This window comes from Pongo abelii, chromosome 7 (assembly GCF_028885655.2).
Source record: "Pongo abelii isolate AG06213 chromosome 7, NHGRI_mPonAbe1-v2.0_pri, whole genome shotgun sequence".
NCBI lineage: Eukaryota > Metazoa > Chordata > Mammalia > Primates > Hominidae > Pongo > Pongo abelii.
The window spans coordinates 34,893,345-34,910,956 of NC_071992.2; the positions used below are offsets into that span (position 1 = coordinate 34,893,345).

At 35.9% G+C, this 17,612-nt stretch overlaps 2 long non-coding RNA genes across 2 annotated transcripts in view; one reads left to right on the forward strand and one right to left on the reverse strand.

Moving 5' to 3' along the window:
- The window catches only part of LOC134761917 (uncharacterized), a 29,049-nt gene extending 21,755 nt beyond the window's left edge, over nucleotides 1-7,294 (reverse strand). The window contains exon 1 of the long non-coding RNA XR_010141080.1: nucleotides 2,442-7,294. This is a non-coding gene — a long non-coding RNA (uncharacterized LOC134761917). The remainder of the gene's footprint in view (nucleotides 1-2,441) is intronic.
- LOC129060949 (uncharacterized) overlaps nucleotides 1-17,612 on the forward strand; it is a 128,771-nt gene that overhangs the window by 99,609 nt on the left and 11,550 nt on the right. The window lies entirely within an intron of this gene.

Consider the following 17,612-nt stretch of genomic DNA (forward strand, 5'->3'; position numbering starts at 1 on the left):
ATTATACCTTTATTCTGATGTAATTGTAATTTGCACGCAGTGGTAAGAACAATACAAACAGATTCTGTGTATCCTTTACAGTTTCCCCCAATGGTAGCATCTAGCAAAACTGTAGTGCAATATCACGAGCACAATATTTTCATTAGTTCTGTGAAGATACAGAACATTTCCATTACCACAACAAGGATCCTTCATGTTACCCTTTTGTAGGCACACTCACTTCCCTTTTACTTCTTGGCAACCACTAATCTGTTCCCATTTTTATAAATATGTCATTTTGCAAATGTGATACTAGTAGAGTCATACATCATATGACCTTTGGGGATTAGCTTTTTTTTCACTCAGTTTAGTTCTCTGGAAACTTACCCAAGTTGTAGTGAGAATTAAACCATTGTTCCTTTTTAACACTGAGTACTGTGCCATGCTATGAATTTACCACAGTTATTTTAACAACTCACCTATCGACATCTGGGTTGTTTCTAGTTTTGGCTCTTATGAATAAAATTAATATACATTCTCATGCTGGTTTTTGTGTAAATGTAAGTGTTCATCTATCTCGGATAAACAAATGCCCCATATTGTTGGGTCTTATGGTAGTTGTATGTTCAATTATTTAAGAAACTGCCAAACAGTTTTCCAGAGTGGCTATATAATTTTATATTCCCAACAATACGAGCTAACACATTCTCTGCATCCTCACCAGCATTTGTTGTCAATATCTTTAATTTAGCCATTCTGATAGGTATATAGTGATATCTCATGGTGGTTTTAGTTTGCATTTGCTAGTGATATCAACATCTTATGTGCTTACTTGCCATCAGTATATCATTTTTAGTGAAATGTGTCATGTCTTTTGCCCATTTTTAAATAAGATTATTTTTTACTATTGAGTTTTGAGAGTTCTTTATATATTCTGGATACTAGCTATTTGTCAGATATATCATTTGCAAATATTCTGTCCCACTCTGTACTTTGTCTTTTAATTTTTCAAGAGGGTCTTTCATAAAGCAAATTCTTAATTTTTGATGAAGTCCAATTTATGTTTTTGTTATAAATTGTGCTTTTTGTTATAAATCTAAGAACTCTGTTTTGACCTAGATCTTAATTATTCCTTCTGTATTTCCCTAAAAGTTTTAGTGTTAATTTTTTATAAGGTGTGAGATTTAGTTTGAGAGTTTTGAAAGGTGGGTGTGGAGTATAAATGTATAATTCCTCCAGCACCATTTGTTGAAAAGGCTAGCTTTCTTCCTTCGAATTGCTTTTTTACCTATGAAAATCAGTTGGGCATATTTGTATAATTGTATTGATTGGTCCTCTAGTCTGTTTTATTGGGCTATATGAATATGTTGATCATATAGTTGATTACTATAGCTATGTAAGGCTTTGAAATCACATAGACACATTCCTTTTATTATTCCAGCTTTCTTATCTGTAACTGCAAAAAAATCTTGTTGGGTTATTTATAAGAATTGTATTAAGCATGCATGCTAATTGAAGAATTGAGATCTTTACTATGCTGAGTCTTCTAATCCATGAACAGAGTACGTCTCTATTATATTGACCTTGAATTTGTTTCATCACTGTTGTATAATTTTTCCCATTCAAGTCCTGTACATGTTTTATAGATTTACGCCTAAGTATTTTAATTTCTTAAATAATTGTAAATAATACGTTAATTTTTGTCTACTTTTCCACTGCCACTATATAGATACAATTGATTGTTGTATGTTTATCTTATACCCTGGGACTCTGTTGAACTCACTCAGTTCCAGGAGGGTTTTGTTTTGTTTCTGGTAGATGCCTTGGAATTTTCTACGTGGTCAATTATGTCATTGCAAACAGGAATAGTTTTATCCTTCCCGAAAAATGTGCCCTTTCATTTTTCTTTCTTGCCTTATTGCACAGGGTAGACCTACCAGTACTATGTTGAACAAGAGTAGTAAGAATGCACATCTTTGCCTTTGTCTCAGTTCTAGAGGGAAGTTTTCTGTCTTTTAGCATTTAGTGTTAGCTATAAGGTTACTGTAGATCCCCTTTATTAAGTTGGAAATTTTACCTCATTTCTTTTCTGTGAGTTTTTATTATGAATGGGTGATGAATTTTGTCAAATATTTTTCTGACTTCACTGACATTATCATGATTTTTTTTTTAGCCTGTTATTATGGTAGGTTACTGTAAAAAGTAAAATAGAGGTTCCTCTTCAAAGACTTTCCTCCCTGTCTAATTAGGAATAAATAATAACTTCTCTTAAAAGCAAAATTTATTCAAAGACCTGTGCTAACGTTCCTAAATATCTGCTAGCCGTAATAAAGAAATCAACGTACTTTATGTCCTTATCTCCCTACAATTTAGCCTAAATATTTGCCCTAGCATGCTTATACTGGTCCAAGCAAGCATTAGGTCATAGCCTGTTCCTCTTCCTTATTTAAAAGTGTTTTTACCTTTCTCAGCATTCCACAAGTTATTTCCTCCGTCCTTTGTTCTCCTCTACCTTTACCTCTTTAGAAAGTTCTAAGTTGCTAGCCAATCAGGACAAATACAGAATGTGAGGCACCGTTCCATCCAATGGAAACTTGACACAGCAGTAGGATGGATGCGTCAAGTTATAAATGACCCTGTCTCCTTTGTTCAGTGTACTCTCGCGGCAAAACTGCTGGAGAGTATACCCTTTCTGCAGGAAGTAAAAATGGCCTTACTAAATAAATTTATGTTCAAGTGCTATTTCTTTATGGCACCGGGGAACAAGCATTTCAAACAGTTACATTGATTTATTTTTAAATATTAAACCAGCCTTACGTCTGTATACATTCTCATTGAAACCATCATGATTTAATGATTTCTTAACTTAGGAGAGGGTCATTTTTAAATACAGAATTTAACTTCCTTAATAGCTGTTCAAATGATCTATTATATATGTTGGGTGAGTTGTGGTAGTGTGTGTTGTTAAAAGTAGTAGTACATTTCATCTAAACTCTTAAATTTATGTGCATAGAATTGTTCATTGTATTCCCTTATGATGTTCTTGATGTGCCCAGGGTCTCTAGTGATAGCTCCTATTTTATTACTGATGCTGGTATGTTGTGTCTTTGATAAAATTTTGTCAGACTTATTGACCTATTCAAGGAAACAGCTTTGTTTTATTGACTATTTTTTTTCTGCTTCCAATTTCATTGAATTCTGCTAGTAATTATTTTATTCCCTATACTTGCTTTGGGTTTTTATATTTTCTAATATGTATATTTAGTGCTATCATTTCCCTGTCTGCTTCAGGTATGTTACACAAATCTTAGTTAAATTTTCATTTGTATTAAATTTAATGCAGCTTTTAACTTTTTTGGAGACTTAGTCTTTGATTCATGGATTATATAAATGTCTGTTTTGTTTTTAAGCATTTGGAGATTTTCCTTTTTCTGTCATTGATTTCTAGTAGTTACATTTCCTTGTGATTGAAGAACACATTTTACATAACTTCAATTTTAAATTTTTGAGCTTTTTTATGGCTCAGGGTATCTATTTCAGTACATATTTTAGGGACACTTGAAAAGTACATTTATTTTGTTGTTGGATAGAGTGTTCTATAAATGCTGATGAGATTCTGTTGAATAATAACGTTGAGTTCTTCCATATTCTTGATGATTTTCCGTCTAGTTCTATCCAGTATTGAGACAGCAGTGTTTTAAGTCTCCAAATATATATGTAGATATCTCTATTTCTCATTCCAGTTTTGCCACTTTTTGCTTCACATTTTATAGCTCTCTTGCTTATAACTTATTTGTAATTGCTACATCTTTATGGTGGACTGGCTCTTTATTATTATATAATGTCCCTCTGTTTCTGGAAGTTATTGTGGCTCTGAAGTTTATCAATAATAATATGGCAATTCATGCTTTCTTTTGATTGGTTGCATGACATATATTTTCCATCTTTTTACTTTAATCTCACCTATGTAATTTTTTTTGAAATTAGTTTCCTACAAAGCACACAGAGTTGGAGATGTTTTAAAATAGACTTTGCCAATTGTTGTCTTTTAACTGGAACACTACACCATTTAGTCAAATTATTGATATATCAGGACATAAGTCTGCCATTTTGTTTTTTGGTGTATTGTATGTCTCCTCTTTCCTGACTTCTCTGGGGTTACACATTTTTTTTAGAATTGTATATTTAGTCACATTGAGTAGATTCCTTTGTATAGTTTTTTTTTAGCAGTTCCTTTACATATACGTAATGTATTGTGGTCTAACAGAGTTATTATTTTATAAGTACAAGGGAGTATAGAAACATTACCTCCCTCTGTATCCCTTTACCCTTCTTCATTTATAATGTAACAGTTCTAACTAATTCCTCCACATACTTTTAGAACCACAGACAGTTTTATAGTTCCTGCTTCAATAATCAACTTAGAAAACTCAAGAGAGTCTATTTAATCATATTTTTGCTTGTAATAACCTTCCTTCTTGTTTAAACAAGTTTTCTTTCTGATTAGATAGCTTTCTGAAGGCATTAATTTAGAGTAGATCTACTGGCAACAAATTCTCTTATTTTCCATCATCTAAAAATGTCTTCATTTCCCCTTCATTCTGGAGGGATATATCCACTAAGTATAGGGTTCTGAGTTGACAATTACTTTATTTCAGCACTTGAAAAATAGTGTGCTTTATCCTTTTGGCCTCCATGCTGATGAGAAATCTGCTGAATTCACATTGTTTTTCCCTTATGGATAAGATATCATTTATTTTTAGGCTCTGTCAAAATGTTTTCTCCATCTTTGTGAAGATTAATTTTGATTTTTCTTGAAGTGGATTTCTTAGGTGTTTTATTTTTTCCTCTTTGATATTTCCTTGTCATACTGAATCTCAGAGTTTTTGCCTCTTACCAAAATGTGATAAACTTTTAGCCATTAAATCTTTGAGTACTTTTTCAATCTTGCCCTCTTTCTTATCTCCTTCTAGAACTCTGGTGATACAAATATCAGATATTATATTATAATCCTAAAGGTCTTTGAGTCTCTGTTCATTTTTTCTAGTTTATTTTCTTGATGTTGTTCAATTGGGTAATTTCTATTGTTCTGTATTTTAGTATACTGATTCTTTTCTGTCTCCTCCATTATTAGGCTGTTGAGCCCATTTGCACATCTTTATATTTCATTGGCTATATTTTTTAGTTCTAAAATTTCCCTTTAGTTCTTTATATTGTCTGCATCTTTGCTGAAGCTTTTTTTAGCTGAGGTTTTCTATTTTTCCATGTGTTTCAAGCATGTTCATAATGTCTTATTGAAGCATTTTTATTATGGCTTCTTTAAAATCTTTGTTGGGCAATTCTAATATCTCTATCATCTTGGTGTTGACATTTGTCCACAGTCTACTTTCATTTAATTTTAAATTATGATTCTTTTCTTTAGATTTTATTTAATTTCAATAGTTTTTGGTTACAAAGATAAGTTTGAGATTTAGATGCACTTGTCACCCGAGCAGTATACGCTGTACCCGCTGTATAGTCCTTTATCCATCTGAATCCCCAAAGTTCATTATATTATTCTAATGCCTTTGCATCGTCATAGCTTAGCTCCCACTTATAAGTGAGAACATACGATGTTTGGTTTTACATTCCCAAGTTACTTAGAATAACAGTCTCCAACTCTATCCAGGTTGCTGCAAATATTATTTTGTCCTTTTTATGGCCAAGTAGTATTTCCATGGTGTGTATATACCACATTTTCTTTATCCACTCTTTAGTCGATGAGCATTCAGGCTGGTGTCATATTTTTGCAATTGCAAATTGTGCTGCTATAAACATGAGTGAGCAAGTGGTCTTTTCCATATGATGATTTTTTTTTTCCTTTGGGTAGATACCCACTTAGTGGCATCACTGAATTGAATGGTAGTGCTACTTTTAGTTCTTTAAGGAATCTTCATACCATTTTCCATAGTGGTTGTACCAGTTTACATTCCCACCAGCAGTGTGAAACTGTTGTCTTTTCACCACATCCATGCCAGTATCTATTATTTTTTGTTTTTTTAAATTATGGCCATTCTTGCAGGAGTAATGTGCCAAATTAAAATTGTGGTTTTAATTTGCATGTCACTGATAATTAGTGATGTTGAGCATTTTTTCATAAGTTTGCTAGCTGTTTGCATATCTTCTTTTGAGAACTGTCTATTTATGTCCTTTGCCTACTTTTTGATGAGATTGTTTTTTCCTTGCTAATTTGAGTTCTTTGTAGATTCTAGTACTTTGTCAGATGCATAGTTCGTGAATATTTTCTCCCGCTGTGTGGGTTGTCGGTTATTTCTTTTGCACTGCAGTAGCTTTTTAGTTAGGTCTCATCTATTTTTGTTGCATTTGCTTTTGAGTTCTTGGTCATGAAGTCTTTGCCTAAGCCAATGTCTAGGAGGACTTTTCCCTTCTCCCTTAGGGTGAGGTGTTCGCATTTGCAGTGGCCTGCTACTATTGGGAGGGGATCATGCACAGTGTGTTTACTGGAGTTGTACACATGCTGACTTGAGGCGTTCTTCCTTCACTGGTCCTTCCCTTGCCAGTCAGATGTCTTTAGGAGGTCATATACCAATTAAACTCCACCATTTTGCCCCTTAATGTGCATGTGTGAGCCCCCTCACCACCTCCTGAGATCTTAGCAGGAAGCTGCTGGTCACATTTCAGGTGTTTCTATCTATTGGGAGACTGCCTTTCTCTGGGCACTGGCTGAGACCAATTATTTTAGAGAGTATAACAACTGCCTGACCGTCATTTGATGGTCACCTGACATTCCTGGTGGGGAGCCCCCTGTTCATGCCTAACTATCTGTAACATAATGAAACTCTGGTTCTTAAACCCCTTGTACCCTAAGACAATGTTTATACTTGATAATCTCCAAAAGTTTCATTTCATGAAATTGGGCATATGCACCTGGGGCAGAACCAAGTTGAAGGCATAGTATCTAACGAGATCACTAGGAACTAGGATAAAAATTGTCCTTTATCAGAGTGTGTTTTTTAATTGAGCAGAGGGTGTGATTATTTATTCTTTACCTGGTAGCATTTAATCACCTGGAAAGTCAAAATTATTTGACTTTTAACCTTGTCTTCATGTAAGTACTTTTGGTGAAAATCTTAATAAGTAGTTAAATGGCCAAAATCCGTGCAACAAGGAAGAAAAAGAGCCAATTTATAAAACTTTAAGTAACCTAGGATTGACTGTAACTCAAAAATATAATCTAAGGATCGAAGTTAAATTTTATATAGCTTTCAGCAAAAGAGTATTCTTATTTATAAATATACCTTCTACTTTTGTTCAGTGATAATCTTTCCCACTGAAAAAATCAATGTGTGCTTTTTTTTTTTTTCAAGTAATATGGTTCACCAAAACTTTTGGCATTTTCTGTGCTATACCTAAGCTTCCTACTATTGTCCACCAAATAAAATGGCCCTTCTGTTTATTCTTCTTCAGAATGAATACTTTATTTCAAGCTAATTTTCACCAACATTTTATTGAACATTTACTTTGTGCCAGTCTTCATTCCAAGTTACGTACATACACAATTTCATTGAAAAGCTTCATGAGATTCTATGAGGTTAGTTTACTATTCTCTTTAATAAATGAAGAAATTAGGCCATCAAGCCATAAGTAACATTCATAAAGCTACATCTCTGATGAGTAAGAGAGTGCGGATTCAAATCCAGGTCTCTCTGACTTCAGAAACTGTAGTTGCAACCACTAGGTGATGCTATCCCCATTCTTCTGTATGTATGTAGCCTTACATTCTCTACCCCAGGTCTCATTCAAACTTTAATCTATGTAACTTTTACTCTACATGTTTCTATTGCACTGCCATTTGAATATTTTATTTTCAAACTTCTCTATAGCTTTTCTTCCCTCATTTTATTTCCCATATTTCTGAGCCCCTTAAAAACAAATTATGTCTACGCATTTCTCATTGACCTGTTATAAGGCTCACCACCCAAGACCTGCTGCCACCACTACTGGTACCTGCACACACTTCCCATGGACTTGCTAATCCATGGCCTATCACTGCCACTTCTGGAAACCCTACCCCATCCTGTAGCAGAGGGGCTGTACATCTACATATTCACCCCCCAGAAGCCACAAAACCAGCCTTTTCTGCATTCTTATTCCAAGGAAAGCCATGCCACAGCCTTCACAAACAACAGTAGCCTAGGCCACTGAGAGACTCACAGACAACACTCACATTCATTACAGCCAAAGAAATACAGAGACTACATCACTGTGCCCAGCAAGAAACAAAACCGAAGCACCCTACCCAACTGACTCTTATAGATACATCAAAAGGAAAAAGTAATTTCCTACAAAAGCTCCTCCATACAATTGGAAGACGTAACTGTTTTATCAAATGCGTAAAGCAAGAAAACATGACACCTTCAAAGAAACACAATAATTCTTTAGTAGTTGACCCAAATGAAAAAAATTATGAAATACCTGAAGAAGATTCAAAATAAGGATTTTAAGGAAATCCAGCGGGAAGCAAGAGAACATAGATGGGTAGTTTAATAAAATTAGGAAAACATTTTATGATCTGAATGGGAAATTGAATCAATTAATACAAACATAATTGAAACCTTCAACAATAGACTAGATCAAGTAGATAAAAGAATTTTTGAACTTGAAGAAAGATCTCTGGAAATAACCCAGTCAGACAAATAAAAAGGGATGGAGAACGTCTATGTGATGTATGGGAAACCATTAAGTGAAAAAAAAAATTGCATTTTAGGAGTTCCAGAAGAAGATATGAGAAATGACATAGAAAACATAATGAAATTATAGGTGAAAATTTCCCAAGTCTTGGAAGCAATATAGATATCCAGATAAAGGAAGCTCAAAGATCCATAAGTAGGGTCAATTCAAAAAGTCCTCTTTGAGATGTGTTACAGTCAAACGTAAAACAGAATTCTAAAAAACAACAAGAGAAAAGCATCAAGTCAAATATAATGGAATCCCCATCAGACTCACAAAGGTTTTCTCAGCAGAAACAAATGGGACGATATATTTTAATTGTGAAGAGAAAAATAACTGCCAGGCAACAATACCATATTTAGCAAAGCAATCTTTCAGGAAAAAAGAAGACAAAGTCTGTCCCAGACAAGCAAAACTGAAGGAATTTATCACCACTAGACCAACCATACAAGAAAATTTTAAAATAGTCCTATATGTAGAAGTGAAGAGACTATATCTACCATTATGAAAATAAACCAAAGTATAAAACTCACTTGTAGAGCAGATACCTAAATGACAAAAAAGAATAAAAAGTTTTCACTATTGAAAAACCACAAGGATAAACTATAAGACAAAGGAATAAATTTTTAAAAGAACCAGAAAACTATTAACAAAATGATAGGAGTAAGTCCTTGCCTGTCAATAACAATTTTGGCTACAAATGGTATAAATTTCTCAATGAAAAGATATAGATTGGATAAATGGATAAGAAACAGCCATCTATATGTTGTCTATAAGAAACTCATTTCACCTATAAAGACACATATAGACTGAAAGTGAAGGAATAGAATATTACATGCAAATGAAAACCAAAAACATGTAGGTGTAGCTATACTTACATCAGGCAAAATATACTTTAAGTTTAAAAACACAGGCCGGGTGTGGTGGCTCATGCCTGTAATCCCAGCACTTTGGGAGGCCGAGACAGTTGGATCATGAGGTCAGGAGATCGAGACCATCCTGGTTAACATGGTGAAACCCCATCTCTACTAAAAGTACAAAAATAGAAAAAATTAGCCGGGTGAGGTGGCAGGCATCTGTAGTCCCAGCTACTTAGGAGGATGAGGTGGAAGAATGGCGTGAACCCAGGAGGCGGAGCTTGCAGTGAGCTGAGTTCGCGCCACTGCACTCCAGCCTGGGCGACATAGCAAGACTCCATCTCAAAAACACACACACACACACACACAAAGAATGTCATTATATAATGATAAAAAGATAAATTCAGCAAGAGGATACTGCAGTTGTAAATATACATACACCTAACACTAGAGCAGCCCAACAAGAAGCAACAAGATTGAATGAGTAATAAAAATTTCCCAACAAAGAAAATTACATGACCTGATGGCTTCACTGCTGAAATATAGCAAAAAACTGAAACTGGACCCCTTCCTTACACCTTATACAAAAAATTAACTCAAGATGGATTAAAGACTTAAATGTAAGGCCTAAAACCATAAAAACCCTAGAAGAAAACCTAGGCAATACCATTCAGGACATAGGCATGGGCAAAGACTTCATGACTAAAACACCAAAAACAATGGCAACAAAAGCCAAAATAGACAAATGGGATCTAATTAAACTAAAGAGCTTCTGCACAGCAAAAGAAACAATCATCAGAGTGAACAGGCAACCTACAGAATGTGAAAAAATGTTTTCAATCTACCCATCTGACAAAGGGCTAATATCCAGAATCTACCAAGAACATAAACAAATTTACAAGGAAACAAACAACCCCATCAAAAAGTGGGCGAAGGATATGAACAGACACTTCTCAAAAGAAGACATTTATGCAACCAACAGACATATGAAAACAAGCTCATCATCACTGGTCATTGGAGAAATGCAAATCAAAACCACAGTGAGATACCATCTCATGCCAGTTAGAATGGTGATTATTAAAAAGTTAGGAAACAACAGATGCTGGAGAGTATGTGGAGAAATAGGAACACTTTTACACTGTTGGTGGGAGTGTAAATTCATTTAGCCATTGTGGAATACAGTGTGTCAATTCCTCAAGGATCTAGAACCAGATATACCATTTGACCCAGCAATCCCATTACTGGGTGTATACCCAAAGGATTATAAATCATTCTATAAAGACACACGCACACACATGTTTATTGCAGCACTATTCACAATAGCAAAGACTTGGAACCAACCCAAATGCCCATCAATGATAGACTGGATAAAGAAAATGTGGCACATATACACCATGGAATACTATGCAGACATAAAAAAGGAAAAGATCATGTCCTTTGCAGGGACATGGATGAAGCTGGAAACCATCACTCTCAGCAAACTAACAAAGGGACAGAAAACCAAATACCACGTGTTCTCACTCATAAGTGGGAGTTGAACAAGGAGAACACATGGACACAGGGAGGGGAACATCACACCCTGGGTCCTGTCAGGGAGTGAGGGTCTTGGGAGGGATAGCATTGGGAGAAATACCTAATGTAGATGACGGGTTGATGGGTGTAGCAAACCACCCTGTCACGTGTATACCTATGTAATAAACCTGCACATTCTGCACATGTATCCCAGAACTTAGAAAAGAAAAAAACTAGATGAGGACAACAAAAACAACAATAACTACAGGCTAATATCTCTGATAAACATAGATGCAAAAACCCTGAACAAAATACTAGCAAACCAAATCCAACCGCATCACAAAGATAATACAGCATGATCAAGCAGGATTTATCCCAGAGCTGGAAAGGTAGTTCAAAATACCTGTATCTATAAAAGTGATGCATCCTATCAATAGAATGAAGAAAACTATATAACCATCTCAATAGACACAGAAAAGGAATTTGGTAAAATTCAACATCCCTATATAAGAAAAACAATCAACAAATTTGCCATAGATGGAACAGACCTCAACATAAAAAAGGCCACATGTGACAAACCCACAGCTAACCTAATACTGAATGGGAAAAAGCTGAAGGCTTTTTCTCTAACAACCAGAACAAGACAAGGATGCCTACTTTCACCATTCCTACTCACTGTATTATAGGTATTCTTAGCCAGAGCAATTAGACAAGAAAAAGAAATAAAGGACATTCAAATTGGAAAAGAGGAAGTCAAATTGTCCTTCTTTATAGATGACATGATCTTGTATATCAAAACACCTAAAGACTCCCCAAAAAAACTCTTAGAACTGATAACTCAGTAAAGTTACAGGATCCAAAATCAACATACAGCCTGGCCAGCGTGGCAAAACCCCATCTCTACTAAAAATAAAAAAAAAAATTCGCTAGGCATGGTGGTGCATGGCTGTAGTCCCAGCTACTCGGGAGGCTGAGGCACAAGAATTGCTTGAACCCGGGCAGCAGAGGTTGCAGTGAGCTGTGACCACAGCACTGCACTCTAGCCTGGGAGACAGAGCAAGACTCCATCTCAAAAAAAAAAAAAAAAAAAATCAGTACTGTTTCTATATTCCTATAACATAATAGCTGAAAAAGAAATTAATAGAGCAATCCTGTTTATAATAGCTAAAGAGACAAAAAAAATTAATCAAGGAGGTAAGAGATCTCTACAAGGAAAACTCAAAAACACTGATAAAAGAAATTAAAGAAGTCACACATGCACAAATAGGAAGACATTCCACGCTCATGGATTATAAGAATATTGTTAAAATAACCACATTTCCCAAAGGAATCTATGGATTCAGTGCATTCCTATCAAAATATCAATGACATCATTTACAGAAACAGAAAACACAATCCTAAAATTTGTATAGAACCACAAAAGACCCTGATGAGCCACAGCAATCCTGAGCAAAAAGAACAAAGTTGGAAGTATCACACCATCTGAGTTCAAAATATACTATGAAGCTATAGTAACCAAAACAGCATGGGACTGATATAAAAAAGGACATGTAGATGAACGGAATAGAGAACTCAGAAATAAATCCCTATACTTACAGCCAACTGAATTTTGACAAAGACATCAAGAACTTACATTGGAGAAAGGAAACTATCTTCAATAAATGGTGCGGGGAAAACTGGATACCCATATGAAGAAGAATACTAGACTCCTATCTCTCACTATATACAAAAATAAACTCAAAATGATTAAAGACTTAAATGTATCACTGAAAATTAGACAGTAGACTAGGCATTGATTTTATGGCTATGACTTCAGAAGCACAGGCCACAAAAGCAAAAATAGACAAATGGAATGATGTCAAACCAAGGTTTCTGCATAGCAAAGAAAACAGTTAACAAAGTGAAGAGACAACCTGTAGAATGGGAGAAAACATTTGCAAACATTATCCAGCCAGGAACTAATATTCAGAATATAAAAGGAACTCAACAGCAACAAAATCAAATAATAATGATTTTAAAATGGGCAAAAGAGCTGAATAGACATTTCCCAAATAAGACATACAAATGGTCAAGAAGTAAATGGAAAAAAATGCTCAACATCACTAATCATAAGGGAAATGCAAATCAAAACCACACAATGAGGTATCATCTCACTCCAGTTAGAATGGCTGTGATCAAAAAGACAAAAAAAAAATGCTCATGAGGATTCAGAGAAAGGAAGCTCTTATATGTTGTTGTTGGAAATGTATCAGTACAGCCATTATGAGAAACAGTATGGAAGTTCCTCAAAGAACCAAAAACAGAACTACCATATGATCCAGCAATCCCACTGCTGGTTATTAAGGAAATCAATATATCTAAGGTATGTCCTTAGATATACCTTGTTTCATTGCAACCTCCTTGTTTCATTGCAACACTATTCACAATGGAAATTATATTAAATCAAGCTAAATGTCCATCAACAGGTGGGTGGACCAAAAAAATGTGGTACATGTACACACGGATGAGCCTGGAGGACATTATGTTAAGTGAAATAAGCACAGAAAGATAAATATTTCACATTCTCACTCATATGTGGAAGCTGAAAAATGTTGAGCTCATCAAAATATAATTATGGTTGTTAGAAGCTTGGAAGGAGAGGGGAAGATAGGAAAGGTTGGTTAATAGATATAAAATTACAGCTAGATAGGAGGAATAAGTTCTAGCGTTCTGCAGCACTGTGGGATGACTATAGTTAACAATAGTTTTGTGTATTTTCAAATAGTTACAAGATAGGATTTTGAATGCTCCCAACACAAAGAAAGAATAAATGTTTCATGTGATGGATATGCAATTACCTTGATTTGATCATTACACATTTTATACATGTATCAGAATATCACTGTATCACATAAATATGTACATTATATGTCAACTAAAAATAATTAAAATAAGGCTCACAACTCCAGGAAGTTCCACAGGAGTTCTGCTAGAAAGCAGAGCTTCCACACTACTGTGGATATTCTTTGAAAGCCTCAGAACTCTCCAGGAATTGAGAGGTTTTCTTCGATATGGTCCTAGATAAGACTTTCAGGGATACCCCAGTAAGAAACGAAGCCTTCAAATGAGGCTGTTTGTGATGGGGTGGCAGGCCTGGGTATATCCAAAGACATTTCTCTAAAATTTTGAGAGATTTTCTCCCCTGACATACATCTCTTGTTAGCAAAAGACATTGCATTGAATTCTTACTTGAGGACATAGATGGCCTTGGGGACCATCTGTTCAAAGTTTTCTGGATTTCATGCCAACTTGTGTGAAATCCAAAACAAGCACTGTGTCTACCAAAGGTAAATCATTAAGCCTGGAACAGCCAGCAGGAGACCTGAATTCTTTTCTTGCCTACTTTCAAAAATAGTTGACTATACCACAGGCAATTTTTTTTCAGCACCCTGCAGTTCAGAACCTCATGTCAAAAAGCACATTAATTTTGGCAATTAACTGATTTCACATTATAATGCAATTCAAAATTTACTATAGTCAAGTATTCTGGTTATGTCAGTGGTGGTAACTGATAAGCTATGTTATCTATTCTTTTTAAAGACGGGGTTGTGCTATGTTGCTCAGACTGGAGTGCAGTGGCTATTCATAGGCATGATCAAAGCACACTATAGCCTCAAACTCCTAGGCTCAAAGGATCCTCCTACCCTAGCCTCCTGAGTTACTGGGGCTACAGACATGTGTCACTATGCCTGGCTAAGACATGTTATCTTTAATGGACATTTTCACATTACTACACCAATAATCCACTAATTGTCCCATTTGTCAGTCATGGAGAAGCTGCTGTGTGTGTGTGGACTTAGACCACCCACTGTCTGAGGCACAGGGCAACTTTTATTTTCTTTTTGCAGACAAATTTCTGTAGCCAGACTGGACTTTGGCCAAGGAGGCACTGCCTAGTATCTTCCCTGCATAAAATTCTTGTATTTTTGATGAGAGGTAGTCTTTGTGTTGCTATCATCACTGTAATACTGATGGAAGTCAGAGGAGATGGACAGCTTGTGGACTGAGAGCCACAGAAGGCTGTCCTTTAACACAATCTCCTTCATTCTGCCAAGCAGACCTCTCTAGGGAGTTGCTAGGCCATCCAAGGTTCAGCTGTACTGACATGGAACTGGAAACTGGACAAGAAATGGAAATATACTGTGTGTGACTTCCTCTCTCCTCTTCTTCTCCGTTTGCCAAATAGCAGTTTAGCTTTGGTATCAGGAACACAAATGAGGCTGAGGGAAAGAGGAGGTGTTTGTGGGTCTTTGTCCTCATCTTCCCATCCCTACTCACCTTCAGCCACTGCCATAGTTCCATGGAACATCTGTTTCCAGGTAACCTGACAGATCATGGGAATAGCACCTTTGGATTTCATCTGTTTGGGGCCCCTCTGAAATGTTTCCACAGAGTCATGTCTTTTTTTCCAACAAAATGTTTTTCCTTCCTAATTCACTTCTCCCTTCAGTTTGCTATTGGAACCAGGGACAATGATAATTTCATTGAAATCGAATCAATTGGAAAGCACTGGAAAGAAGTGTGGTTTAAAATCTCAGGTTGGGTTTCTTGGAATTCTGAGCCAAGTCCCTTTCCCAGTTGCTCACAGGAAGTTTTGACTGATGTCATTGGAGAGTGAGTGTGTGTGTGTGTGTGTGTGTGTGTCTGTGTATGTTTACATCACAGTACAGCCTTAAGGATGCAGAAAAAAATCCTTTCTTTCTCTTCATATCTAATGACTGTATCAGTCTTCATGCCTAGCTAATATTTGAAACCTTATGATGCTGACGAACCAGGCAACCATTCCTGTCTCAGTTTAAGAGTCCCATTAAAGAGTAGCCATTTATGGGGGAGATCAGATTTTTGTTTCACTCAATGTTTCACAGACATAAACCTTTCCAAAATTCTCCTTCCCACTTTGAAGATGCATATTTAGATCAAGATGATACTCGATATTAATTCAGAAGAAATTATTTATTCATGCCTTATAGTTTTTCACTTCAAGTTTTAAGAGAAATTGATAGAGTCACTCTCATCTAAGGAGACAAAAATTATTTGTCACATAACAAAAACAGCACTTGATGTGTTAAAAGGGGCCAAACCATGTGCAGTGAGCACAATTCCACAATGCTGCATCCAGTTTCTGGTAGAGGAGCATTATGCTGGTAATGCAACATTTGTGGCTTGGCTGAAATCCACAGGCAACGTGCACCTGAACAACAAAGGCACTCTTCATTTCACTTCCTTTCCTTTAACCAAGTTCAACTCCATTTTGCTTCACCCCAAACAAACTAGTATTTTATGACAGGAAAATATACAAAGGTCCATGTTTTTCTAACTTCTTCTGAGCCCCTTTTCACAGCCTGTCCTTTACTTTGCCTTCTTTTGACACAACAGTGGTAAATTATCCAAATAATGTCTTCAAGGATGTGAGGAGAGACCGTGTTTAAGGGATGCAAATTAGTATGATCTGTCTCTATCATATACTCTAGTTCTTTTCTTCTTCCTTTTGTCTGTTTTCCTTGGGGAAAATTAAACTATTTTCTTCCTGGGCTCACTTTTGTATTTTCCATACAATGTTTGGCAGGCTCCCAGATGACTTTCCTTTTCCCATCCAGACAAGATAGAGAATAATTCCAAAGCTGTGGCCCTGCTTTTTCATCCTTTAAATGCAGTGTGAAACATAGGACTGATCCTCTAAATTTAATGACTGCTCTTGTTGGATTAAAAAAAATCTAATTCGACAGTATTGGCCCTTAGCTTGCCATGAACCTTTCTCACTCCCCGTGGTCCTCTGTAGTTTCTGAAGTATTGGCTTCTGCTTCCTCCCATCACCAAAAACTACCCCACAAAATTTTAGAAACCTGAGCAGCTTCCTAGTTCAAAACCAGTCATAAAACCCAGTATTCTGAGTTTTGCTTCTAACTTGGGCAATGTGTGGCTTTTGAACTCTGATTTACATCCAGATTTTAGTGCATATTAAGCATTGCTTTTCTCTGTCTTACATGGTAGGGTTTTTTGTAGAGTGTATCCAGCTCAGTCTTGCTGGTTTCCCTCCCACCATCCTTTCCTTTAACCAACAAATTTCCCCAGTCCCCAGATACATAAAATTGGGAACTTGCTCACTGATCAGAAAATCAGTACTTGCTTCATAGTTTCTCTCTCTCATTTTAGAAGACTTTGATTTCCTCTTCTGTCATCTTTCTGTCTGCTCACTCTAAGTCAACAGAGGTGAACCTAGAGTAGAATATAAGGAGTTTCCAGTGTCTGGTCAAGATTTTTTCCAGGACTGGTCATTTTCCTGGCATTACTAACCACCTCAGGAGGCAGTGGCTCCTTAATTCTGGGCTGTGGAAAAGATATGCTCCATCAATGCAGGAATTTTATCTGCTTTCCTTATAGCAAGTTGAACAGTGCCTGGCACCTAGTAGGTTCTTAATAAATATTTTATGAATTAATGCCTACAATCCTGATGAACTGGAGAGTTTTTAATTCAAATAATAGTTCATCTTTTTT